Source organism: Rousettus aegyptiacus, unplaced genomic scaffold (assembly GCF_014176215.1).
Source record: "Rousettus aegyptiacus isolate mRouAeg1 unplaced genomic scaffold, mRouAeg1.p scaffold_m13_p_5, whole genome shotgun sequence".
NCBI classification, from domain to species: Eukaryota; Metazoa; Chordata; class Mammalia; order Chiroptera; family Pteropodidae; genus Rousettus; species Rousettus aegyptiacus.
The window spans coordinates 84127115-84154208 of record NW_023416308.1 but is presented as its reverse complement, the minus strand read 5'-3'; the positions used below and the strand labels follow the sequence as shown (position 1 = coordinate 84154208).

At 41.3% G+C, this 27094-nt stretch overlaps 1 protein-coding gene across 3 annotated transcripts in view; it reads left to right on the top strand.

Annotated features, from left to right (window-relative positions):
* GALNT18 (polypeptide N-acetylgalactosaminyltransferase 18) overlaps positions 1 to 27094 on the top strand; it is a 308997-nt gene that overhangs the window by 1058 nt on the left and 280845 nt on the right. The window lies entirely within an intron of this gene.

The window sequence follows — 27094 nt, the reverse complement described above, 5'->3', positions numbered from 1 at the left end:
CGTGTGAATGTGTGTGTGTGTGTGTGTGTGTGTGTGTGTGTGTGTGTGTACTAGGGAGCGCGCGCGAGCAATCGAGCTCATTTGATCACTCTAAGGGCCCAGGATAAGATGCCCGTGTGGCTCCAGCCATTGGCGTTTAGAACCCACAAGCTGCGGGACGAGCCGGAGCTAGGAAGATAGCATAGCCTCAGCCCCAGCCCCAGCCCCAGACCCGCTGTGAGCAGTCTGTGGGGGAAAATGCAGGGCGTTCCGTGGCTGGTGGAGCTGCTTAGCGGTCCCTACCTCCACCACAGCCCACGGCTCTAAGACCCTTTCCAGGAGCAGGTGCGGATACAGGGAAGAAGCATTGGAGCCTGGAGCTCTATCCACTGCGGTGGCGCCTCCGCCCAGGATCTGGAGAACCCGCCCGGGGCTGCGCCTTGCTCGCCGGGCGTTTGCGGAGGGGTGAAGGCCGTTCCCTCCAGTAGCTCCACTCCCAGGTCTAGGGAGAGACGAGCGGAGCTTACCCGACCGGGTGGGTCTGGACTCCAAAGCTGTGTCAGGAGGTTGTGCTCCAGGCTAGGGCTGTGGTCAAGGGGAGGTTGAGGGTCGCGGCGCTCCATCGAGGCAATCCAGGTCCAATGAGCTGTCAGAGGCAAGGGTTGGAGAGCTTCAGGAGCCGAGGGTGCACACACGCGTCTCTGTCTATCACGTTCACACTTTTCTTTTATTCATCTCCCACTGCCCGCTGCTTTCTACCAGGCATCCCAGGCATGTGAGCTTCTTACGGGCAGAGCCAGCTGAGCCTAGTTCACCTGTAAACCTACCCGGCCTGCCAGGCTTTGGTTCCAGCACTCTGCAGCCCTTGGTAAATACAGGGTTAGTGGAAGGCTTTCACCCTATCAGGAGCACTCTCTTTTTGTTTACATGTGGATGTCTGGATCCAACTCTTACACCTACTGTCCCTTACAGGGTGGGGACAGCTGCTCTGTCCACATTTGGTGTTTCCCCATTGGTCCAAAATAGTTTCTTCCCAGGGGAGGTTCAGGTGAGTGTACCAGAGGTATACCTATCTATCATTGTGCTTCCTGACTGTTGACTTCAAAGCAAGTTCATAGCTCTGACGCTCCCCCCAGAAAAAGAGGTAATTGACAGCTTCTCCTTCACATGTTTGCCTCCAAACTGGCACTGGGTTTGACAGACCAATTTCTTTCTCTGGTGGTGCCTGTTGCTGCTTTCTTACTTGTCCTTTATTTTATTTTATTTTTTATTTTTTTATTTTTTATCCTATGGGTCCAGATTGAAAATTGATCAATACAAGTACAGTGTTTGCCTCAGGGTGATTCAGAATGTTCTCAGGGAGACACAGGGCCATACCTTACTTTGACATTTCTAGTTTGCCCACAGATGTTGAGAGATTTTCATTCACAGATTCTCTCTGCATGTATATGTGTTCCTGGAAAATGATTCTCCTGTGCTTCCCAGTCTGGTCAGGGAGGAGGTGAGCAGGGTACTACCTTGGGAAACAATGAGAAGACACTGTTAACTCATGAGGTCATCACAGAATGGGGCCCCTACCATGTTGAATGTGGACCACATGGTTTATAAGGCTCTACATGAAAATGATTGCGATGTTGAAATTGAAAGGAGCCTTTGCGATTATTCTCCCAGGAAACCTTATAATTATGCATCGTTTGGAACTTTCAATTATATACCTGAAAAAAAAAGAAAAGAATGGGAAAAGAAGAGGGAGCAGGATCCATAATACATGTGTTGGTACAGTTCTCTTGTAAGAGTGCACTGAGTATATTATGACTCCAGTGGAAAATCAGAAATGACCAGACTCACAGGACAGAAAGGCCAACATCACAACCCATAGGCAGGCGGGGAAAGGATGACTTGGAGAAAACTGGACATGAGGCAGATGGAGGACAGTGGTTACTTGGTTGGTTGTGCCACAATGGTGTAATGATGACAAGTGACAGCTACCCCTGATAGTGCTGGAGCCATCCCTGAGCTGGGATTTAAAGAATTTAAAGGGAAATTTAGGAATTTACCTTATTTAGATAAGGGGCCTACAAAGTTTGGGGCTGGCCAAGTAGGACACTTTGAAGGCAGAGGGTAGGAAAACAGGATCAGACTCTTGAGCTTGATGATAATGTGTATTTCACTATCAAGTCCCTCTAGCCACTAGAACCTTTTGAACAATCCAATTTACTCAGCTGAGCTGACGGTGAATAAGGGATAATAATAATAATAGCTAAAAATTATACAGCACCTCTTACATGCCAGGCACTATTCTAAGTGCTTTACATATATTGACTTATTTAATCCTCACATCCCTATGAGGCAGGTGATATTAGCTCCATTTTCTAGATGAAGAGGTTGTAACTTGTCTAGTGTCACACCACTGGTATTTGGTAGTACAGGATTTAAATCCAGCTAATGTGGCTTCAGAACCATGTACTATACTGTCTCCTAAGAGGGCCAGTGGGTCACAGGCAGAACAGTGCTCCTTTGGAGTCACTTGGGGGGCAGGGAGTGAGGGACCTCGGAGGGTGGCCCAAGGGTGATGGTGTCAGAGCCTTCCCACTTGGAGATTCCATCATAGATAAACTTAGAACACTGTGGGTTTTGTTTTGTTTCATGTTGAGAGGCAGAAGTTACTTTCACTTAAAAAGTGATTGTCGAACAGCCAGGAGAGTTTCTGGCATTCTACAGAAAGTAGGTGTTGGGTGGATATGTGGATGAATGAATGAGTACACAGCAAGGACAGCAGTGAATTGCTAAGTCATTAATAAAAGCATTTCCATTCTCAAATGAGTATGTTTTGCTTTGGAACCTTGCTCAGGCTTCTTTTTGCTTTGGAAGAAAAGTTGTCCCAGAAGTTGCAAATGTCACAAAATGTTCTGCAGGATGTTCCATAGGATTTGCAATTAGAAGAGGCTTTGGAGCATCACCCTTGAGGTCTGTTCTAGTCATGACTGAACAGTTTATTTTCCTCTTGGGGGTTGCAGTGATATTTCATTTTAATTTGTTTTCTGATTGAACGATTTAATTAGATAGTGTTTGGGAATCTCTTGGGAATGTAAATTGCAGTTTTGAGAAATTTTTTTTTTAACCAAGATAGATGATAAATGAGAGGGTGGATAACTCCAGGTTTTAAAAATAGCATCCTGACGGGTTGGAAACACAAAATAAGTGTTAGGACCAGGTTCAGTCCCAGGAAGAGAAAGATTGGATTGCTTGAGGTGGTGAGGTGGGTTAAGTAGAAGCCTAAGTATTGGAGAACTTAGGAAATGGAAATGTTGATTTACTTCCTATTTTGGAAGTCCAAGAGAAACAAAAGCAGCGTTCTCCTTTTGTCAATTAAGATATTTTTTGAGTCTCTAATAGAATATGGCAGTATTAAATGAAACATTTAAAAAATATATCGAATTGTCTCTAATTCATTCTACCCCAACAACTATTTTACATTTCAGCTTTCCCTTCTAGCTTTCTCCATCTGTCTCCATATCTAAAAACGAAGGTGTAGTCATGGTTTACATGTACTTTTTTATTCAGCTTTTTTCAATTTGCTTTTTGTTAGAAACAAATTAATTGAAAAATTGGTGAAAGAAGAGAATAAAGCAAGATATTACACACATGCATTAAATATTTTAATATTGTTCAAAATGTACATTCATTTACCAGCCTTTTGATGTAAGGCCAAAGCTTTGTCTTTGGGTTGGGTCTGCCAGTTGACTTTCTGATCATCTTCCCTGCATACACTGCTCCCATAAGGTGCTGTTTATGAAGTCTGATTCCTCATTTTGTTTTCTTTGAAATTCATTGTGAACTTAAAGTTGCTTGTGAAGCAATCTCACTGTCGTAGTATACATTTTTATGACTTTTATCTGGTCTTTTGCAGTCATTTTGCTCACATGTAATTTGACTACCATTTAAGTGACTGGCTTTATAAAGTCTTTCCAAAGCATTTAAATTAATTTTCTCAGAAATAACAATTTTCATCTTTTTAGTAGTCATATTCTATTGGTTTGTATAATACATAATTAAATTATGCTATTATAGGGGCAAGTACCAAAAGTATGAACACATTTGGAACAAAACCCACTGGACTGGTGGTAAGCATGCAACTCAGTTGCTAGTAGTTTTGAGTGGGCAGTAGGAGAGAGAAGCTGACCCAGGGGGATGAAAGCCTCTTAGGGTTTGTTTCACAGGGGGAATGGAAAGCATGGCTTATCTGGAGACGTGATTCTGTGGAGGGTTTTAAAAGAGAACGTCTACTTTATTTTTAATGACTGCCTAATATTCCATCATTGATATACCACATCATTGATTTAAGCACATCTCTATTTTTGGACATTTGCTTTTCTATTAATGCAGAAATAAGCTCACTGTTTTCTTCATTTGAATTACTTTTAAGAATTTATTTCCGTAAGTGGGATTACTAATGACTCGAAGAATATAAACATTATTAAGAAAGATTATTTTGCAAAAGGGAAGCCTTTCTACACAGCTGCCAGCAATGTATTATTATACTGGTTTTGTGGAGCCTGGCCAGTACTGGCTGTTATCTTTCAACGTTTTTGGGGAAGATATTATCACTGTCAAATGTTCTATTCTTTTGATTTCTACTCCTTTGATTACTGTAGAACTTAATATCCTCCCCCGCCCCCATGTCTCACTTCGCCCTGCACTGGTGTCCTTTTGCTGGTTTTCCTCTTGGGCTATCAGTGTTTGCGATTTGTGTATTATATATTCATTTATTTTTTACATACATCATAAATAAAGCCTGTATTCTATATTAATAGGTAGTTTTTGCTTTACATAGATGCTTTAGGGCAGTAGTTCTCAACCTCTGTTTCCAGGAGCCTCAAGCTTCTAGCAGGTTCTATCTGGGGCCTGAGAAGTGCAAGCGGTGAGTGAGGTCTCTTGGGCTCCTCCTGCACCCACCCCCTCCCTCACTGCAACCAGTATATAGCTCCCCTTTCGTCTGTCTTACATTTGGTGAACTGTAAAATATTTCATTTTAAGGATCTGCTTTTTAAAAAAAATTGTTGAAATCACTGTTTGGGGAGAAAAGACAAGATCGGACTGTTACATTTTTGTGAGGGATGTTAGTAGTGTAGAGAATTCAAGAGAATAAACAAATCTAAAAGGAAATGGAATTCCCAGGTGGCCTTCTTATAACAGCTCTTTACCCTTTTGAATACCATGATTAATTATGTATTAAAATTGTATGACTAATTTCTAAATCCATTATCTTATTTTGTTGAGTCAGGATCATCCCAACAATGAGAGAAATGGATTAGTAACTGCTTTTTGTTTCCTAAAAGTTTATTGGGCACATTATGTGTGTATTAATGTATATCGAGTCAGTAACAGCTGGTTGTTCATGGTGATTACAAACCATATGTCCTTAAAACTCAGAAAATGTCCTAGGCCTAGAGGTTGGGAGATAGTTTTGCTCCCTAAAGCCTTTAGATGTCACCCAGAATTGGCTAGTATCCTCCTCATCTGATCTCTGACTTGGCAGGGTTGTGAAGAAGAGAATATGATGTTTGATGAATGCTTGCAGTTTATTTGAGGAAAGAGTGTCATTTAAACAGTAAAGCTATTTGTCCTTCTGAATGAACTGTGGCATGTGAAATTATATTAGTAACAGTGATTGATATTTTGGGAGAGTTCAATAGCAGGATGTAGAAGTTGAGCCAATTACCTTTATTAATAGCTCAGGACCACATCTTTATGGACTAGAAAAACCTTGCCAAAGAATACAACTTTTTCCCATGACCAAAGAATTTTCATTTTTATCCAGAAGTGTGTAGGCAGTAAAATAAATGAGTTCCACATTCTTTCCCACTCACTTGACATAAATTGTTATTTGCCCTTGATAAGTAGGTTGATATAGAATCTCAAGGAGAATTCAGAATGAAATGTCGGAGAGCCACAGTCTGGTTTTCTGGTTTGTGAGGGCCTCGAAGGTCAGCTTCAGTTGCTTGGGTTAGGCCGGTCTGTGTCTTTCCAAAGGTAATAAATAATGGAATTCAGAGCCACATACTGGAGCATCTTCATTACCATCCTCTGGGATTTTTGACTTCACTTAACTTGAAAAGCCAAATGGGCTATTTCCTTGATCTGGGGCTTGAGGGTCTCTTTAGGATTGTTGCCCTTTTTCACTGCTTGGGTTTTATCCAAGAGTGTGGGACAGACAGGCTGCCCTGTGGAGAAGCATATAGGAGGGCAATCCAACCTTAGCTGATGTTGCACAGCAGTTCATTTGGGGAAATACTAAGCTGAACGTGAGTGATGAAGGTCGCCAGAAGTCAGCAAGGGTGGGATTTTTTTTTTTTTTTATGGTGACATTGGTTAATGAAATCCAGTAAGTTTCAGCTGTACACTTTAATAATAAGGCATATATATATATGTGTGTGTGTGTGTATATATATATATATATTTTTTTTTTTTACACTGTGTGTTCACCTCACATAGTTAGATTTCTTTCTGTCGCCACATTTTCGACCCCCTTTACCCCGTCTATCTCCCCATTCTTCCCTCACCCCTTGCCCTCTGGTAATCACTAGTCTATAGTTCATGTCCATGAGTCTCTGTTTGTTTGTGCTGTTCATTTGTTGCTTTTAGGTTTATATCTCACATGTAAGTAATATCATGTGATTTTCAACATTTTCCATCTGGTTTATTTCACTTAGCATATAAGCTCGAGGTCCATCCATGTTGTTGCAAATGGCAGTATTTCCTCTTTTCTTATGGGTGAGTAATATTCTATTGTATATATGTACCACAACTTCTTTAGCCAATCATCTATCGTAGGACACTTTGGTTGCTTCCATGTCCTGGCCACTGTGAATAATGCTACTATGAACATCGGTGTGCAAATCAATTTTTGGATATGGGTTTTCAGGTCTTTGGAGTAAATACCCAGTAAAAGGATTGCTGCATCATATGGTAGGTCAATTCTTAGTTTTTTGAGGGGCCTCCATACTATTTTCCATAGTGACTGTACCAATTTGCAGTCTCACCAGCATGAGACTGCAAATTGTGCATGAGGGTTCCTTTTTTTCCACATCCTCTCCAGCATTTGTTATTACTTGTCTTGTTGATTATAGCTATTCTAACAGGTGTGAGATGGTATCTCATTGTGGTTTTGATTTGCATTTTTAAAATAGCTAGTGATGTTGAACATCTTTTCAAATATTTGTTGGCCATTTGTACTCTAGGGAGAAGTGCCTATTCAGGTCCTCTGCCCATTTTTTGATTGGATCGTTTGTTTGTTTTTGTTGCTGTTATTTAGTCCTTTGAGTTCTTTGTATATTTTGGATGTTAGACCCTTTTTGGAGGCATTGCTTGCAAAAATATTTTCCCATTCAGATGGTTGTCTTTTTACTTTGTTGAAGATTTCTTTAGCTGAGCAGAAGCTTTTTAGTTTGATGTAATCCCATTCATTTATTTTAGCTTTTACTTCCCTTGCCTTTGAGGTCAAATTCATAAAATTTTCTTCAAGTCCAAGGTCCTTGAGTTTAGTTCTTATATTTTCTTCTATGCATTTTATCATTTCAGGTCTTACATTCAGGTCCTTACTCCATTTTGAGTTAATTTTGATGTGTGATGATAGACAACAGTCTAGTTTCATTCTTTTGCAGGTGGCTTTCCAGTTTTCCCAGCACCATTCATTAAAAAGGCTTTCCTTTCTCCACTGTATGCTTTTTGCTTTTTTGTCGATAATTATTTGTCCATATAAATATGGGTTTACTTCTGGACTCTCGATTCTAGGGTGGGATTTTTGGGGAAAGAAGATTATTCTAGGGTGGGATTTTGGGGAAAGAAGAAGCTGGAGAACTGGAAGTTCATAAATGGTGGATGGGCACTGTGGTAGGGAGCAAGGGGCAGTGTGGGTTAGGTCTGCTAGCTGATAACCCAGATTCAATGAATGGTGAGTTGTGCTTTTTATGCTGGCCTTGACTGTCTAGGGCTGAGAGTTCTGCTTTGAATTTGTCAGAGATTTTAGTATCTCATAGCACCTGTCATAATCATCTTAGTCATCCAGTCTCACTTTGCTTTTAGGGTCACAGTCGGCGCCATTCCACGATGCAGTGCTTGAGCACAGGAGTTCTTGGTGTTTTCTCCTTCTCACACACATGCCTTCACATGCAGGGCGCACGCCCCGGGGCAGGGCCAGGATGATGCATGTCCCAGCATATTGCATTCATTTTCACTCCATTTCTTTTTCTCCTACTCCAGAAAGCATATTAGTATGCAAGAGAATTTATAACCTTGAAATCCCTTCAATTTATTAAACTTAATCATTCATAAGCTTTGGTACTTAAATTATAGTTAATAACAAATTACTGAAGAACTATTCTAACATAGAGTATATAGTGGTAGTGAATGGGAACAAGTATTGTTCTGGAATCTTCTGTGTGGGCCTGTTACTCTTTCTGGACCCAGTTGAGTGCAGCCGACTGGAACTTTAAGCAAGAAGATACCTGATTACATGAACACTGTGCTTTGGTAGTTTTTCTGGCTATACAATTATGGATAAAAATATGTTGGTAGAATGGATCATCTTAGTGGCTATGCAGTTCTGAGATGTCGTTCTCTTTCACTGTCTGACATCCTATTTCAGTTTTGAAAGGTTTTTGAGGGATAAAACTGCCCTTAATGATGCTAGCTGAAAGCCCTAAGTATCCAGCCCCAATGAGACAGTGACAGCTTTCCTGTATGATGCCACTGCTAAAATGGTATTAGAGCCAGACAACCTACTTCTCTGGGTTGTGTTTTGTTACCACTGCCCTATAAGAGCTCCCAAAGGTACAGTGTTTGGGAAGATCCAGGGACGTGGCATCTGCAACCCTCTCCTTGGGATAGATGAAAATAATGAAAAATGGTGCCTGAAAAAGAGGCTTGGGGCAAGTCTTTGACATGAATAGGTTCATTCCACCAATGTCCAGAGTTTACATCTCAGAGTGGAGTACCCTGTTTAAAATTGTTGAGTGTTACAAGCTCTGGTGTCTTGTTTGGCTTCACCAGTCTGACTTGTCCATCCTTCTTTGTCCTCTGGGAACTTAGAGCTAAAGACCATTGAGATCCAAGAGGAGAAGGAAGGTAATTCAGGGACCCGGGCAGGACAGGATTTGAAACTTGGGCTAATAAGTGTCATGTTAGTGGCATCTGGGGATCTAGGAGAATAGTACCCAAATTGCTTGAACCAATGAATATGAGAGTAAGGAAGCTAAGAAGAGATTTGAAGCTACAGAGGTGACAAATGAGAATCCTAAGCAAGTGCTTGATTTAAGAGCAACAGGCATTTAAGGAATTGAAGATTGATTTTATCGGGGGAATGGAGGAAGGGCTAGTGTGAGTCAAGGACAGGGCTAGATACTGTCCATGCATGATTGCTTTTTATCTTCACACCATAGTGAGGAAAGTTTCAGAGGTGAGAACATGTAGAGGTGGAGACTTAGATCGCCCAAGGCCATAAAGCTGATCCATGGTAGAGCCGAGAAGGGAAATTGTCTCCAACATCTATGTTCTTTCTAGAATAGAAAAAAACATGACACTCTCAGAGAGGACCAGGAGATCATCTCATCAAAGATTGTGTTCCAGTCTAAGCTCAGAGGCCTCAGGTCACATGAGGGACCGATAGGAGATGTAGCTGGGCAGGTGCCTTGGTGTGTTCATGTGTAAGCGAGGAGCCTCAAGTTTGGGGTGCCAGAGGGAGAGGTCCTTGCTCTGAAAGGCAGAAAAACGTGCCACAATGAAGGCTGTAGAGAGCCTTTTTTTCTCAAATCATTGTGGATCCACTTAATTATTATGGGGCTCCTAGGAACTTGTCCTTGTAGGAATAATGGAGTGTGCCAGCTGTTGGCTAAAGCTCATTCAGATTACACAAGTGACTTTTGAGCTCCTACAACGTGCCAGGCACTGTGCTGAGTGTATTCCTGTGCATTGGCATAGTCATGTGTCTTCGAGGGTGACCAACTCAACTCAAATGGGATGTTTGGCCAGGACTTTCAGTATTTTAAAACTGAAAGTCCTGGGTCCAAGGAGGCTCCTCAGCCCTGGGCAGACTGGGATAGTTGATCATCCTCGTCTTCTCGGTGAGTTCTGTTTAGTAGTGACTTCTAGAATCAGGGCAGAGTCAGCCTGCTGATTGCAACACATCTGTGTCTTCTGCTCTCTGCTCTTGAATGTCGATTTTGTCCAAGAGTTATAAAGAGGACAGCGAGTGTCCCAGCATCCTCCGTCCTATCCTTCCTTTCTCCCCAGCCCTCGCAAGCTGCCTCGTCTGCCCTTTGTTATTCGTCCTGCCTTGGCACTCTATTTTTTAGCTGTCTGAGCCTCTCAAGATTTGGAAAGGAAAAAACAATTGCTGTAAATGAAAGCTCTAATAAAGTGGTTTGGGCACAAAACATCAGCAGCTGTTTATTTGCCCAAAACAGTAGGAGTTTGTATTAATAACCTTGTGAGTTATATGCCGGGAAGTTAAAAGTAAGCAAAAATCTTACTCAAGACCCACAAATGTGACTTTATTCCTTTATTGAACTAATCTCTCTTCCTATGTGTGCTGGTAACATTTTCAACTATATCGTGGAAGATCCTTTTTGATCTTGTGTTACAGCTTTATTTAGCTGTGCCTTGGTTAAGGTCCCAGAGCAGAGGGGTTTTCTGGTTTCTCTTTATTGCAGTTATGATGATTGGTGTTTATGTGGTTCCTGCCTCAAAGGATCTTGGCAAATGGGACAGGCTTTGTCTAATTAATCATTATAATATTTCCCTGATGAGAGAGAAGGAGCCATGGAGGGGTGGGAGGGTATGTGAGAGGCTTTAGATCTGCCTCTCAGTTCACAGGCTTGGAGAGAGTCTTTTAACGTTTTTGTTTCTTCCACTTCTAAATCTCAGTTTAATAATAAATTGATCTTATGATTTGCTTTATTTTCTAAAAGAGTATATAGAGTAAAATATAACATGCAGGAATTTTGACATAGACCCTCTGAGTCTATAATTGAGCAAGGCTTTAAAAAAAAAATTAGAATCTGGGGAGTTATGTTGGAAGGGAAATTCTTTGGAAAGTAGACAGAAGACATTTATTTTTATTAATGATTCAAAAATTGGAAAAAAGAACCAGTGAGGAAGAATTGTAGAAATAGGGCTCGACTTGTCTGAAAAGACATGGGAAGGGAAGAGAATTAATATATGTTGAGCACCTATTATGTGCTAAATGCTTTACATGTGTTACACCATTTTAGCCTTGTAAGCAATCTTTTGGAATGGTGTTGTTACCCCCATTTTAAGGATGAGGAAATCGAGGCTTCAGTGTCTGTCATTAACTTGTCCAAGGTTATGCAGTTATTAGGAGACACAAGTTCATTAGCTCTGTCAAGTCCCTGAGTAAGGGGCTAAGGACCCTCTTGTTTTTCTGTCCCAGTGGAGCTGCTTAACAGGAAACAGGCTCATCCATTTCTCCTAGCAGAAAGTTTTCAGATGAGACTGGAGAAGGATTCACGAGAGTATCGAGGCCCTGAGATGGGTTACAGAGACACTGGTTTGTTAGTCTCCTTCTGCGGATAAACGGGAGGACGCCTGTGCCAGGAGCTGAGCAGGACTGAGTGCTCTGGAAGGCCGAGAGGGGCTCTAGACGTGGCCCTTTGCAGTCGGCAGTGTCGCCTTTTTCAGGAGGGGATTTAGTGTGACCAAGATGATGTCCTCCACTCATTCAGATCACAGCTTCATTGGAGGATTCTCCAGGCTTGGGACAGGGTCAGGTCAGGAACCAGAGAGTGGACTGCTGCACACAAAGGAAAGAGCAGACATGCCCACATCTGCCAGGAACTTTCCATTTTATTGAGGAAACAGATAGCTCAGGGTGAGGTGTGTCACACAATGGACCCTTAGCTCTGAGGGCAGATGTAAGACATACACCCAAGGCTCGAATTGTTTAATGGGACCTTGGGGCCTCATGAGATATTTGGGAGAAACTGAAGACCTGCTTCTCAGTTCCCGTTCTCCTCTATTTTGGCCAGGAGTTTGATAGTGGCCTGGGATGTATTCCTGCCTAGTTAGTCACGTGCTCAGATTTTTTCCTTTCTCACCAGCATTTGTTGAACACCTAGGAAGTGCTGGTAATATATCAGTAGAACAAACATAAAAATACGAAAGGGTTTCAGGGGTAGTCAATGAGGTAGTCAGGGGCTCAACTAGAAGCAAAGACTTGCAGAAAGTTAGGTGTGAACCATATTGGGGGAAGAGAGTTCCAGGTGGAGGGAACAGCCAGTGCAAAGCCCCGAGGGCGGGAATGTGCCCCGTGTGTGTGAGGAGCAATAGTGTGGCTAGTGTGGCTAGAGCAGAGTGAGTGTGGGAGAAAGGGCTGAGGGAGGGAGAGGGGCCAGGTCAGAGAGGGGCCAGCTGGGGAGTAGGTTGTGCAGGCCTTGGAGGCCACTGTGTGAAAAATGCTCTGGGAGGAATGAGGAGCCACTGGAGGTGGTGAGCAGAGGAGCCCAGCTTTTAAAGGCATCAATCCAGGCTGTTCTGTGGCTGCTTCCCGAGTACCTCTCTTGGTCTTGACACTGTGCCAGATGTAGCGGGAGATGACAAAATATATAGAACAATGGTCCTTTTCTTTATAAAGCTCATAATCAGGCTGGGAAGAACATAAGAAACAGTTGAGGATCATTTGCAAGCTAACGTAATGAGGGTTAAAAACGAATTCTAGAGGAGTGTGTTGTCAGAAGAGACTTCAGGGAGGACTTGGGATTTATGACACATCTTTGAAGAATGAGGAGGATTTAAAGGAGTGGAGTAGGGAAGATTAGTGGAGGGAAAGTACGAATATCAAGTAAAACCAACAGTTACCTTGAAGAAGGAATTCTGAGTCTCTCATTTAGTGTGCAGGCAGACAGTGACCGGAGTCAGCGTTGCCATTTACATGTTGAGTTTCCTTGAGCAAATCTCTTCCTTTTCCCGTGCCTCAGTTTCCCTAACTATAGAAATGAGGACAATCACTCCTTAAACACTGCAGGATTGTTGTGCTGATTAAATGGGATGAGGTGCAGGAAAGTACCTTCACCTACATGTGGTAGGCATGTGGGGGGCACATCCTTTTATTAAATCTTCCTTTTTTCCCTCTTTCTTTCATTCACGCTATCTTTGCTTCTTGGAGCTTGCATAGAAAACATTGTCAGGAATATATTTTCTGGTTGTAACACCTAGAATTGAAGCCCATTTAATGCAGTTACACATGATGTGTGGGTTAGGACTACCCCAGTAAAATCCAGCCTGAGCAGATCATAAATTAGAGAGGAGCCCATTCTAATGCTTTTCAGCTGAGACGTGTTTCTCCATATGATCTGACTACTCCTAAACCTACCAGCCTGGGGACCAGCCCCTGTTTGTAGAGAAATATTTGTACTGTAAGACCCTCTTGGCATTGCAGTGGGCAGTAGACAATGTCAAGAATGTGCTATTTGTTGAATCGTTGGATGTTGGGAGAGTTATGCAAGGTGTCTAGTTACCTGGTCTGAGAGTCTCATTTCTCCAAATCCTCAGTGGAGGGAGAGTCTCCTTGAGGAGACACTTGTGTTTTCCTCCATTTCGACCTCTCAACAGAATTGGAGCTGCATCAGTCTGTCTTCCTGCCAAGGTGAATTTGATTTAACTCAAAGCAATGTGACTTATAATTTCAATTGCAGGCAAGAAGGTGTGATTTAAGACAATTGTCAGGAAGATTCAATTTAATCTTTTCTTTCTTCCCCCTCTACAAAATGTGCATTTTGTTGCATGATATAATTTTAATATATATTCTTTACAACTCAGAGATAGATGTAGTTTCACATTGGGAAAGTAAACTCCACATTTTTTCAGTACTTATCTATTTAAAGTCCTTTTGAAAAAGATTCCTTTTAGTGACAGCAGAGATCTGAAGTATGGGTTTTGCTTTTTCACTAGAGAACATTGTAGTAAATCATTATGAAACTTCTGAGCAATAACCTATTTCTTGATTAGCAGCAGTTATTTTAGTCACTTATTACTAGGGTGATAATTGCTTTAACAAAATAATAAAAATAATTATTTTATTTACCTAAAACTGAACAGTTGTACATTTTGAATGTTTTCAACAACAGTCAGTTGTTTTTAGCAAAATAGGCATAAGTATTTTTGACTTTGTAATTATTTTAGAAGTACAGAAAGAATGCACAGATTTTTGTAAATCAAAAATTAAATTTCCTGTTTCATCTTGGTTCATATTAGAAATTTACAGCTCAATGCAGTCCTTCCCTTTTTCCTCATATATTACCAAAGAAGAGTGAGCTTTCTCAAGCCATATCTCAGTTGTGAAGGCTCTAGTCTGAAGGATCTTAGAATCAGAGCATGCCGGAGCCAGAAGTAAATCAGCATCCTCACCCTCAAACTGTTTGCTGAGGGATCCAAAGCCTAGCACAACTTGGTGACTTTTCCTGAGGGCCCTCGCCTGGGCTCCGCAGACCCTAGGATGGGGATCTAGGATCTCAAATCAAGTCTAGAAAGCTTCCCTCACATCCACTTACTTCTCTCAACCTCAGAAGGAACTTACATGTGGGAAGATAAATCCTTAGTTGTTATATTCTCAGATGCTTAAGGGACAAGATGGGTAGATTTTCAGATGGGCAGATTTCCTTAGACGGGGTCCCAGGGAACGAGGCAAGAGGAGCTCTCAATCCCCTTTCTTTGGCCTATATGGGTCCCTGGGGCCTGCACCCTACTGGTTGCAGTCACCTTCAGGATTGGGGATGTGGCATTATTGAGCAGGACTGACTTCAGATCCAAGCAGTGCATGGGAGCTCCCAGCTTTCAAATCCCAGCAGTGGTGGAGATAGAGGAGGAGAAGAGATTTTACATTAAGAAGGAAAGAGAGAAAATTGACATTTACCAGGAACCAAGTAGATGTTTGGCACTATTTAATCCACTTCATAGTTTTTAATCCTTAAAATAAGTTTGTGAGATCATTAGCCCCATTTTACAGATGATAAAGTTGTACTATACTGTAATTATTCATCTGGTTTTCCTAGCTACACTGTGGGTTCCTTGGGTATGGAGACAGGGTCCTATTTTTTTCATTTTCACACAGTGGCAGGCATGTAATTGGGGCTAAGTAGGAATTTGTTGAGTGACTGAATGAATAAATAAGCAGGCCTGCCTAAAACCACGTAGTAAGAGGATTCATATCCAGGTCTCTGGCTTCAAAGCTGTCTGGGAGACCAGGGAACTGAAGAGCTGGTTCTTATCTCTCCAAGCTTAGGGGTAGCTTGCAGAAGAAGGTCTTCCTTCTGGGTCAAGAACAGGAAAATGCATGATCCTGGGGTCTCTTTCATGGAACCTCATAGCTTACACTGTTGCTTCAAGGTTTAATCACAGGGAAGCTGCAGTTTGTGTGTGTGTGTGTGTGTGTGTGTGTGTGTGTGTGTGTGTGTGTGTAAATGTGCTTTCCTGCACTGAGTTCCCCCAGGAATCAGCTGGTGAGAGAAGCCTGAAGCCTTCAAGAGACCCTCGATGTCTTTATTTTAATAAAGCTGTCGCTTGTGGTCTCTTTCAAATGAAAGCAAGCTTGTGGATACAGAAGAGGGGGGAAAAAAACCTGCACCAAAAGCAGAGAATAATGCCAGAAAAGATTCATCTGAACAGGGAGGCTGTGCTTCTAAAGGAGGGACAGAGTAGAGGTCATTTATATGGTACCTGGAGAGTCAATAGGAAGGAAAAAGCATAGTTTAATTTCCAAGAAAGAGTAAAGAATTCCTCAGGGCCCCTGCAGCTAAGGGAGAGATATTCTTTGGCTTCCCAGTGAATGTGGCAATGATTGGGGCCTGTGAGACCCTCAGAGTGGATCTTCCCATCTCAAGTGTCTTCAGGGTGGCAGTGGTGAGTTGGGACTTGCTCTTTCATACTCAGGAGAGAGGCAGGAACTGTCTGCAAGAGGGAGGAAGGGCTCTCAGAGAGGCAGCTCTGCAGTCAGGAGAGGGTTTCCTTCCTTCCCTACTGAAATTTCTTGGGTACCACTGGCAGGAGATGGGCATAGGAAGAAGTTTCTTCTCTGACTCTGCCCATGGGGATAGAGCAGCCTCTCAGCAGGAGCCACAGATTATTACAGTTTTTCTTTTCCTATTATTATCTTATATTTTCGGTTTGAAAAGAGTCATTTAAACAGTAGGTTGGAAGAGGACATAGTAGACATAGGGGAAAAATTGAAAGCTTCATTTAAAAATGACTATTCTATTCTTTTTTTTTGCTTCAGCAGACAGATGGCTGCCTCACCTTTTGCCCATGGCCAGGAGCAATAGCCCAATGGGTCAGTGAGGAGAGTAGCGATTTTATTTTTCTTTTCATTTCAAACAGATTGTGTAGCCCTTGGGGTGTGGGGGACTGGTGGAATGAAACTCTGGGCTGGGAAACTAATTATGCCTCCCTGCATGGCTGAGCTAGTTAATACCAAACTGTCATTGAGGATGATTCTTCCCTGGGGCAGAAAAGCTTCCCAAATTCCTTATCTCTTTCTCTTTGCTTGGAGAGAGGAGGCTTTTTGGTTTTTGCCAGTTTGAGGAAACAGGCACAAAATCCAGGAAGTTTCTCGACGCTCCAAAATGGTGCTTGGGGTTTCGGTTACAAACGTGGCTTTCTCATACACAGCAGCCCTGCCTCCTCCAGCTCCATGAGGTGCTGAGTTTTGGAGTCAGAAAAACTTGGCTCCAATTCTGGTGCTGCCATTCGGTGGTGTGATGTTGCCATTGGCTGCCCAGAGTATCTAGGACTAGAAACAGATTGCTTGTCCACCCTACTCTCCCCCCACCCAACCCCCACCAGCAGCATGGGCTCAACAGTGTGTCACCAGAATAGTAAGCGTGCCTCGCTTTACTGATCCGAGTGCATGGCATGGTCAGCATGGTGTCTCCAATGGAGACCACACATGACAATGGATAATCGGATATTCAGTAATGCTTTAAAATCGATTTTTTAACCTATTACACCAATACGCATCTTTGAAAAATGATTACATAAACATGAGTGACATATTTATTCAACCTATAGATAATAAAGTTGTCATGTTTTGCAGTAACTCTGATCTGGTACTTTTCTTTCTGTCTTTCCCCCAATCTGGGGATCTGTGGCCACAGTCCATGCAGCCTCCAGCTAGTCAGGCATCTCAAATAGCAGTGGGTCTAATAAAATCTATTTTGAGAGAAGAGGAGTTTTAAATATTGGTGGAAGCATTTAAAAATATAGCCCTGTGACAACATGAAGATCATGAATATTCAGCTTGTGCACAATCTCAAGCAATTAGGCAGATGTATATTTCCAGGGAGTGTGTGCTACCCTGATGGCTGAGGGTATTGGGGCTGTCATTTCATAACCAGATTGGTGACTTTGGAGTCTGATTTTAGGGAAATTTGGGGATGAAGTCTCAGACACAGTACTATTTCCTTCCCCATCATTGCTGGCCGCATCTCCCTTGCCTTTATCCACATACCTAGACTTTAGCAGAGAACTTCCCAAGTCACCGGAGAGAGAAAACTCTAGGTTCTGAGTGCTGAAATGGCGATCGATTGAGAGTCGAATCAAAGCAGCCTGCTTCCAGCCTTAGAGGATGGCTATTATGTAGCAAGGCTTAGTCTTGGCTGTTGGATGTTTTTTGTTTACAGCCCATTTCTCTTCATGTTGAATTCCCATTAGAATTAATTGATTGTCTTTGGAGAAGTACCAAACACAAATTGAGATGGTTGATGGGAAGACACAGCTTAGAACTGACCCCTTTCAAAGAGACTATGTTAGCCAAGAATTTCTTCTAATTTTTCAGGAGAACCAGAGTTTTGATATCTGTATATCCCCAGCTTTTCTGGGACAACTCAATTTTAAATATTCTGATCCCCCTAGAAATCATCTAAACGAATCGTAAATTCTTGTATTTCCGAAGTTTACTGCTCACATTGATTCCCTTACCTGGAAGCAGTGCAAAGCCCTTGCCAGACCACATGCCCCTTATTTTTAATTTAGAAAATATGGTCACAATTAAGTAAGCAGAGCACTGGTAAACAGAGCCAGCTCTTCCCTAAGTGATTCTTTTTTCAGTGCAAGTCACATGAGGTTAGAAGCAGCATTTCAGTAATGGCGGTGGAAGGAACTCTGTGGATCCTCTCCCCAGTAAAACAAACATAACTGGTGAAAATTATTTAAAAAAAAAAAAAAAACCCAACCCTTTAAAGTCTCTGAAAGCTGTTCCTACCCCCAGCTTCTGAGTAGTGGTCCAGAGATTCTACCCAGGGGAGGGGCAGATTATAAAAACAGAGTTCTGTAGTTCTCCCTAAAGGGACTGACTTTATTTGGAACAAAGTGCGAGAAACCTCAGGCAATTGGTGAGCATTTAAAGGGGGGCTGGCAGCCCCATAAAACCAACAAGAGATATAGTGGGCCAGCTAGATTAGCTAGAAGTTTAACATGAAAACTAGAGAAAGACATCTCAGAAGAACCCTCTGGGGGTCAAAGCAAGCCCCAAAGACTGGCCTCAAAGACAACCCCTACAAAGAATCGGGAATTTAAGTGGATCAGGCTGTGGAGCAATTTATGCCTCAAGGCACTGTAAAAAATAGTAGAGCAGGCAGGAAGCAATTAGTGGAAGCTAACAGCTGAGTGAGATACCATTAGGGCAGTCCAGCCAGAAACCTAAAAGGGCAATAGGTGAGAGACAGTTAAAAAATAAATAAATAAATAAAAGCCCTTCTAAAAACACTGTGATCCTAGGGGCCTGGATAGGGGGTGTCAGGGACATTGTATGCATTGCCAAAGCAACACCCTCCAAGAATTGACATCAGAGACTGCACACTGGCGGAAGGGGGTGGGGCAGTATATTTCACTTAACTAGTCCACTTAAGTCACTAAACATAAACAAGCAAACAATAACAAGTTCTGAGGGGGTATGTGTGTGTGTGGGTGTGGGTGTGATTATATCCAGAGTGGTTAAAATATATTTTCTAAAATGTCTGATTTTCAACAAATATTTAAGAGACATCGAAGACAGAGGAACATAAAGAGAAAAAAAGAAGATAACAGAAATTATCTTTGAGGGTACCTAGATGTTGCACTTACCAGATACCAACTGCAGAAGTAGTTATTCTAAATTTGTTCAAAGAACTAAAGGAAACTTTGCTGAAAGAATCAGAGGAAAATATGATTCTTATTACTGAGATTGATCATGCCTGATCAATAGGAAATAGCAATAAAGAGATAGAAATTAAAAAGAGAACCCAGTGGAAATTCTAGACTTGAAAAGTATAAAAAATGAAATAAAAAAAAATTCACCAGAGCCATTTAAAATTAGATTTAAGTTGACAGAAGAACACATAGGCAAACTTGAAGATAGATCAATAGAGATTATGAAATCTGAAGAAAAGATAGACAGTGATTTAAAAAGGAATTCTATAAAACAGTATATACCATATTGTATTGCTGGGCCTATAACATATAGAAATATAATATTTGATAATATTACAAAGAAGGCACAAGAATAGGCAGGAGAGACTAGAGCTATATAGGAATAAAATTTCTGTATTTCACTAGAATTAAGTTAATGGACTTGGATACATTAAGATGTAGACTGTAAACTCGATAGAAGCCACTAAGAAGGTAACTCAAGAAATGTAGTTAAAAAGCATTAAAGAAATTATAATGTTGTACAAGAACATATTCACTTTCTGTGTGGAAAGCGGTGAAAGAGGAAGAGAGGAACAAAAAAGTAGATAAGACATACAGAAAACAAAAAATAAACTTGAAGATGTAAATCCAACTATATCAATAATAATATTAAATGTGAGTGGATTAAACTGCCCAATCAAAATGTAGAGATTGTCAGATTGTCTATAAAGACATCCTTTTGATTCCAACATACAAATCACTTGAAAGGGAAAAGATAGAAAAAGATACAGCCATAAGAAAGATGGAGTGGCTATATTAATATCAGGCAAAGTAGACTTTAAAACAAAAGGCATGTTACTAGAGGAAAAAGAGGGACATTTTTAATGATAAAAGGATCATCCATCAACAACATATAGCAATTATAAACAAGTATGCACCTAATGGCAGTATTTTGCTTCAAAATACATGAAGCAAAAAAGGAAAGAAATGAAAGGAGAAATAGACGATTTGACATAATAGTTGGAGGCTTCAATATCTCCTTTAAATAATGAATAGAACAATTAAGCAGAAGTACAACAAGGATGTAGAAGACTTGAATAAAGCTATAAACCAACAAAACCTAACAGATAGCTATAAAACACTCTACTGAACAAAAGTAAAATACACATTTTTCTCAAGCACACATGGAACATTCTCTACAATAGACCATATGCTAAGTCATAAAACAAGCCTCAATAAATTTATAAGGATTGAATTCCTACAAAGTCCATTTTCTAACCACATGGAATGAAATGAGGAATAAATAAGAGAAGGAAATCTGGGTAATTCACAAATAATGTGGAAATTAAACAATGCACTCTAAAATAATGGATCAAAGAATAAATCAAAAGGGAAATTAGAAGTTATACCCTACCTCACCCCATACATAAAAACTAACTCAAAGTGGATCATAGACCTAAATGTAAGAGCTGAAATGGTAACATTCTTAGAAGAAAATAGTCATAAATCTTTATCACCTTGGGTTAGGCAAAGGCACCTTGGATATGTCAACAAAAGCACAAGTGATCAAGGAAAAAAAAATAGGTAAATTGAACCTAATCAATATTAAAAGTTTTGTGCATCAAAGAACACTATCAAGTGAGTGAAACGATAATCCACCCAACTGGAAAAAATATTTAGAAATCATATATCTTTTAAGGGATTCATATTCGAAATATGTAAAAACCTATAACTCAATTTAAAAAAGTGATAAATAACCTAATATAAAAAAAAAAATGGGCAAATTGACTAAACAGACAGTTCCCCAAAGAAGTATACAAATGTTTAATAAGCTGATGAAAAGATGCTCAACATCATTAATCATTCAGGATATGCAAATCAAAACCACAATGAGATATGATTTCATACCCAGTAGGATGGCTTTCATCGAAAAGACAAATAATAATGGGTTTTGGTGAGGACTGGAATCCTCATATATTGCTGGGGGAAAGTAAAATGAGTTTGGTAATTCTTTAAAATTTTAAACATAAAGTTACCATGCGACCCAGTAATTTTACTCCTAGGTGTATGCCCAAGGTAACTGAAAACATATGTGCCCACAAAAACTTGTTCATGAATGTTTACAGTGGTATTATTCATGATAAGCAAAAAATTCATGATAAGCAAAAAAACCTCAAATGTCCATCAAGTGATGAATCGATAAACAAATATGGTATATCTATGCAATGAAATATTGTTTAGCCAGAAAAGGGAATGAAATACTCATACACATTACAGCATGGATGAACTTTGAAAATATTATGCTCAGTATAAGAAGCCAGATTCATTGATTTATATGAATAGGCAAATCTATAGAGACAGAAAGTAGATTAGTGTTTGCCTAGGGCTGGAGGTAGAGCTAGAAAATGGGGAGTGACTGCTAATGGGTACAGGGTTTCTTTTGGGAGTGATGAATATATTCTAAAATTAGAGGGTGGTGATGGATGCACACAGCTCTGTGGATATGCTAAAAACGAATTGTTTCCTTTAAGTGGGCCAATGAAATGGTATGCGAATTATATATTAATAAAACTGCTAAAATTACATAGAAGAGGTTATTAATGTTAAGAACTGATTTAGGCTAGTGGTTTTCCAGCTTCAGTGGTTGGAGGAGAGCCTCTCTTCATTTAAGATTTGCTTTTGGAGTGAGGTCCATCTGGAGGGGAACCGCAGATACCAGTGAACTGTGGCCGTCTTTAAGAACTGCTGTCTCTTCTCTCTTACATACAGATGTACACACACAGAGTCTGGTGCAGAGTGAAAACTACTTTTGGTTATAAAAAGGGGTATTTAGTTTGTTTGTCTTTTAGAGAGGAGCTGAGAAGCAACACAAGGGCATTCCTTATTTAAAATTCTACCCCTCCCAAAAATACAAACACGAAGTCCAGTTCTTTGAAGAACCACAGGCAGCACAGGTAAATCATGTTCCAGTGAGCATGGGGCTCATCTTTGAAGTTTTATCTACGGAATTTGAGAGTACAATTGACAGAGTCTGGAAATTTTTAGATGGTAAAAAACACTTAAAGAAGCCTCTGGAGATTGTATAAAACATCAAGTATAGTCCAGTTACATAAATATCTCACTGGTATTTTGAGATATTGCATGTGGAGAAAAGGGAACAAATCCCTTGCACACCTTTCAGCCCTTTTGTTAGCATCTGAAAGGACAAGCTTCATGGTGCCTTTCAGAAATTTGGAAAATCGAGGAAGGGATTTGGTATGGACTTTTTATGCCATAGGTATTTTAACTCATGAATTGACACAGCTGGAAGGATCCCTTGAGACTCTCTAGTCCAGGGGCCACAAATTCACATGCCAGGCAGGTAACTTAATGGTGATAAGGATTCGTTATCATACAACAAGGAGCAGTTGGGACCACAGTGAAGTGGACACCGTACATCCTGTCTAGAGGAGGCTGCAGTGGAGAAATTTAAAAGAAAGCGTGGGCGACCCCCATGTTGGACAGACTCTTAGCATTTTATCTACAAGAAAGGTGACCAGAGGCCTTGAGAAGGAAGCGGCTTCAAAGAGTACCGTGCCGCCTTTTCACACTTTGGAGCTATGACAAAGATTCCCAGGATGGGGCTCAGGCTCCCTTGCGGATTCGCTCCTGTCCTGCTTTTGGTGTTTCAAAGAGTTGAGACTCCCAAATGTGCTTTGGGCAGTGGTAGAATTTTTACATGAAGAATGTTCTCATTGTTTCTCACTATTTCTGGTTTCTCAAGAAGGAATTGTGGCATATATTCTTTTCCTGAATTTAATGATGTTTTGAGCTTGTGCCAGACTCCAGATGTGTATTGTGGGCCCCTGAGGGGAGGGGCGCGGTTCCCCCAGGGAACTATGGTAAGAACACTGGGGAGGGAGCTTTGGGAACACTGGGCTCTGGAAAGTGGAAGACAGTAGTAGAAAGGATTAATGGCTAGGAATTATCTAGAAAACTGTTATTTCCTTGTAGGAACTCCTTGTCAATATGTTTTTGTCTGGTGGACAATGTGTGGGAAACATCTTTGATTTTTTTTTTTGTAACCGCATGAAATTTCTTAGCATCTTACTTCCGGGAATAGATTAAAGCTTTTCTGTCTCTTTAGAGTCATTAAATAGAAAAATGTCTGTTGGAGATGAATTGATGGCGATCCTAAGGACTCACTTAGAGAAATAGGAGTCTCCTTAACTGGTTGAAAAGTTTGTTCTGATCTGTGCTGAACAGACATGAGTAGGTAATGTTTATCGAGTATTTATTGTGTGCCAGGTGTCATGCCAAGTAGTATGTATAGATTATTACTTTATCTTCATAACAACGGCCCGAAATAGGCACTTTTATTATCTTCATTTTCTAATATTGAAATCGAGGCAACAGTATGATCAGACAATAGAGTCCGAACCCTTGACAATTGTGTTACATTAAAATGAGGACCTTTAAATCCTTGTAGCATCTAATGACAGCTGAATGTTGGCTTTCAGGATTATAGGTGTGTTTTCAAAGACTCCGGCCTTGTAACCGGTGTACTTTGGTCCTGTCAAAGAGTATGGAGGCCCATCTGTATGGCTGGGCTAGATGGATATCTATTCAGCATGAAGGCAATGTACTTCCATCACTGTCTTTGCCTCCTTTGACCATCCCACATTCACTCAGAAGAGAGCATTTCTATAAAATTGTTTTAAAATGACAGCAGTATTTACTGGGGGACTGCTTTCCTTGTAGACAGAATGACAATGGTTGAAAATGTAAGGGAGGAAGAGAAAATTTAAACCGTCAAGGCCTCCTTCACCACTTGCCTATAAAGTAGAAAAGAGTGTTTGGAATAATTTTCAGCTGCAAATGAGGAACCTGAGAAAGACAGATGAGAGGGAACTCAGTAAGTCAACCATGGGCAAAGTAACGTGCTGGTTGCTTTATATGTGTGATCTCAGTCAGTCCTCATAACAACCTTGTTGAACAGACAGTAATACTCCTGTTACAGCAATGAGGAAGTAGAGGTTTCAGAAGCAAGTTGGGGCAGGGGTGGTAACATCCCGCTAGAATATACCCAGTGCACTGGTGCAGCATAACAGCCAGGGGCCTTCTGATTGGTTGGCACCTACTTTGAGCAGGAAGTTAACTGCAGTACCAACTTTCAAACTTTGGTGGCTTTAGCCAGTACAAATGTATCCCTCACTTATCTGGTGACCAGTGTAGAAGTCTCTGGTGAGAAACACAGGAAGAGAAAGAACATGGAGAACCTTCTGGGGAGGTTGTCATGGGCAAGGGCTAGAAGTGGAGTGCATAATTTCCACCATGTTTTATTAGGGAGAACTCAGTCATGTGGTGCCCCCTAACTGCAGGGGAAGCTGGGAAATGCAGTTTAGCTGATTGCCCAGAAGGGAAAGGAAATGGGTTTTAGTGAACACATAGCAGCCTTTGCCACATGACCATGCTCTACTGGTTCTTGTATCTTTGAGCTTTGCTCTAGGTTAAGTCACAAAGCTAGCATGTGGAAGAGCCAGGAAGAGGACCCAGGTCTGTATAACCCCAGATTGGATATTCTGCAGTCTCTCTCACTTTCCTCCAATGGCTGGATCCAACTCTGTGGCCCTGAACACTGGGTGTTCCATGTGACCTTGTGGACCCTGCTTTCTTGGGCCACATCCATTCTATGAAATGTAGATGTCCTCTCTGTGCCCAGCACTAGGCTATTTGGGCTGTGGATCTGAGAGTAGGTTGTTGGGAATTTCTGTGAGAAGCCAACTCAGGATTAGGCTTTTGAATTCCTGGCTTATATGGTGCTTGGTGGCTCTGCTTGGAGTGATGGATGATGGACAAACTGTGTCACTCTCCCTAGCCGAGCTCAGGCTGTCATTAGCATTCAACAAGGCTGTGAGTCTTGTACAAATCAGTTGTTTAAGGCTTTTAAAAAAAATGCTGAATGCCTCTCTTGGTTGAAGCTCCTATGAGTGTGGAGCTAGCAGTTTCCCACGCTTATTGAGCAGCAAAAGGGGAGCCATGGTATAGCATTTTCCTTTGGGGTCATATTTAGAAGCCGTTTTTAGCAATGTGGCTAACTATGAAGATGCTCTTGGAATGTAGATATTTGCTATCTTTGGCAAAGAGCATTGCTTGCTATTTTTTAGAGCTCCAGACCTTGCTTATTTAGAGGAACAAGAAGGATCTATTGGTTTTATAAATGTGCTTCTCCCCTGGGGAAAAAAAAATACTGGATTTAACCACCTCTTCCTATACTGTTGCATTGGTCCATGCCAGGAGACTCAAGTTGCAGAGGGACTGCAGGCCCTCTTCTCCCTCCAAGCCTTCCCTCCACTCCTATGGGGATTCTAAGGGATGGGCACACAGCTAAAGAGTAAGTTCCAAACATTTCATCCCATTATTCAGGGCTTCAGCATCATGTCGTTTTTTCTTATCATTTGGGAAGGTGATTCCATGCATGCAGTCCTCCCCAAGATAAAGGCTTGGTGAGAAACAGGGCTTGTAGGTAAAAAGTTCTAACGGGCACGGATTGTTGGATGGTAATTAAGTGGGCCGTGGGAATGTTCATAGTTCCAGGTATTAGAAACAAATAACATCTGATTTCGTCAAAAGGGAGAGTGAAAAAGTACAAATCACAAGTCACTCTCAGTAAATCTTGGAGCCGGGGTTTGAAATTGAGAGCGGAACCTGCTTACTTGAGTTCATAGGGTGTTTGCAGTATTCTACTTTGGGTAGAGAAAACAATTAAATTTCCCCAGAGCTGACCCAGATGAATTTCCTTTTGCTTCATGACATCCATTAGATTTTGGGGAAGAAGATGGAGTTGGGCAGGATGCTGAATGATAAGGGAAAAAGGTTATTGCTGAGCCTAGCATCTGCCTGCTCCAGAAGGAGAATTCACAACCAGTAGGCAGAGGTAAGGACTGACTCACTCGGCAGGAATCAAGGCTTAACATTTATACAATTGTTCCTTCCTTCCTTCCATCTACCCATGCATGCATCCATTGGTTTGGTCAACAGACAGTGCCAGATTCTGTGCTAGGTGCCCAGAGGGATACAAATGTGGAGATGTTGTTCCTGCCTAGAGGTGTATAGGTCAATATGGGGATAAAGAGATGGACAGAGATAATCCAGCCCCTGGGTGGAATGTGATAAGTGCCATAAGAAAGAGATGAACAAGAATGTGTGATGAAGGTCAGCAGAGGGCGGACTCAACTTCCAGGTGAGCAGATGTGAGAGAAGGTTTGGGGATGTTTTCATGGAGACAGAGGTATCTGAACTGATTACTGAAAGATGGGTTGGGTTTTAACTACAAAAAGTTGGGGAAAGAGTTAGGAGCTTCAAGGTTTAAGGATCTGTATGTATAAAGGTGTGAAATGTCTATTTTGTAATTAATTAGTAGAGACATGCCACTCTTAATGAATTATCGAAAAGGCTTTCTTTACCCTTCTCTCCCCCTCTTTTACTTCAAATTTCTACATTTTGGGTTCATATTAATTTGGGGTATCATGATTAGGTCTTTGAAATGGGAGTATTGGGGACTAGAGTTGGGGTGTGGCTTCACCTTGCCTTCACCAGCCATGGACTTTTCCTTCTCTTTCATTTTGAGCACCTATTGGGGAAGGTCGAGGAGAAAAAATTGCCCGCTACTTTTCCTTGTTGTACTTTGGCTTTGATGTTGATGACTGGCTTTACTCCATTGGGCTATAACTTCTGAAACAGAGTTTGTGAGGACATTAGCTTTTAAACATCAGTCTCAGCTTTTCTCACTTTAGAGTATTTCCCCTGCTTGACTGTAGGTGGTCTTGTAAAGCTGTGTCTGGAGTTCCTTTTCACAGACTGGGCTGAGCTATAGGGAGCTTGTGCCTAGATCCAGGCTTAGGTATGATTGCTGCTCTTTCCCATCTCCCAGAGAAGATGGCCACCTCTCACTGATTTGGTG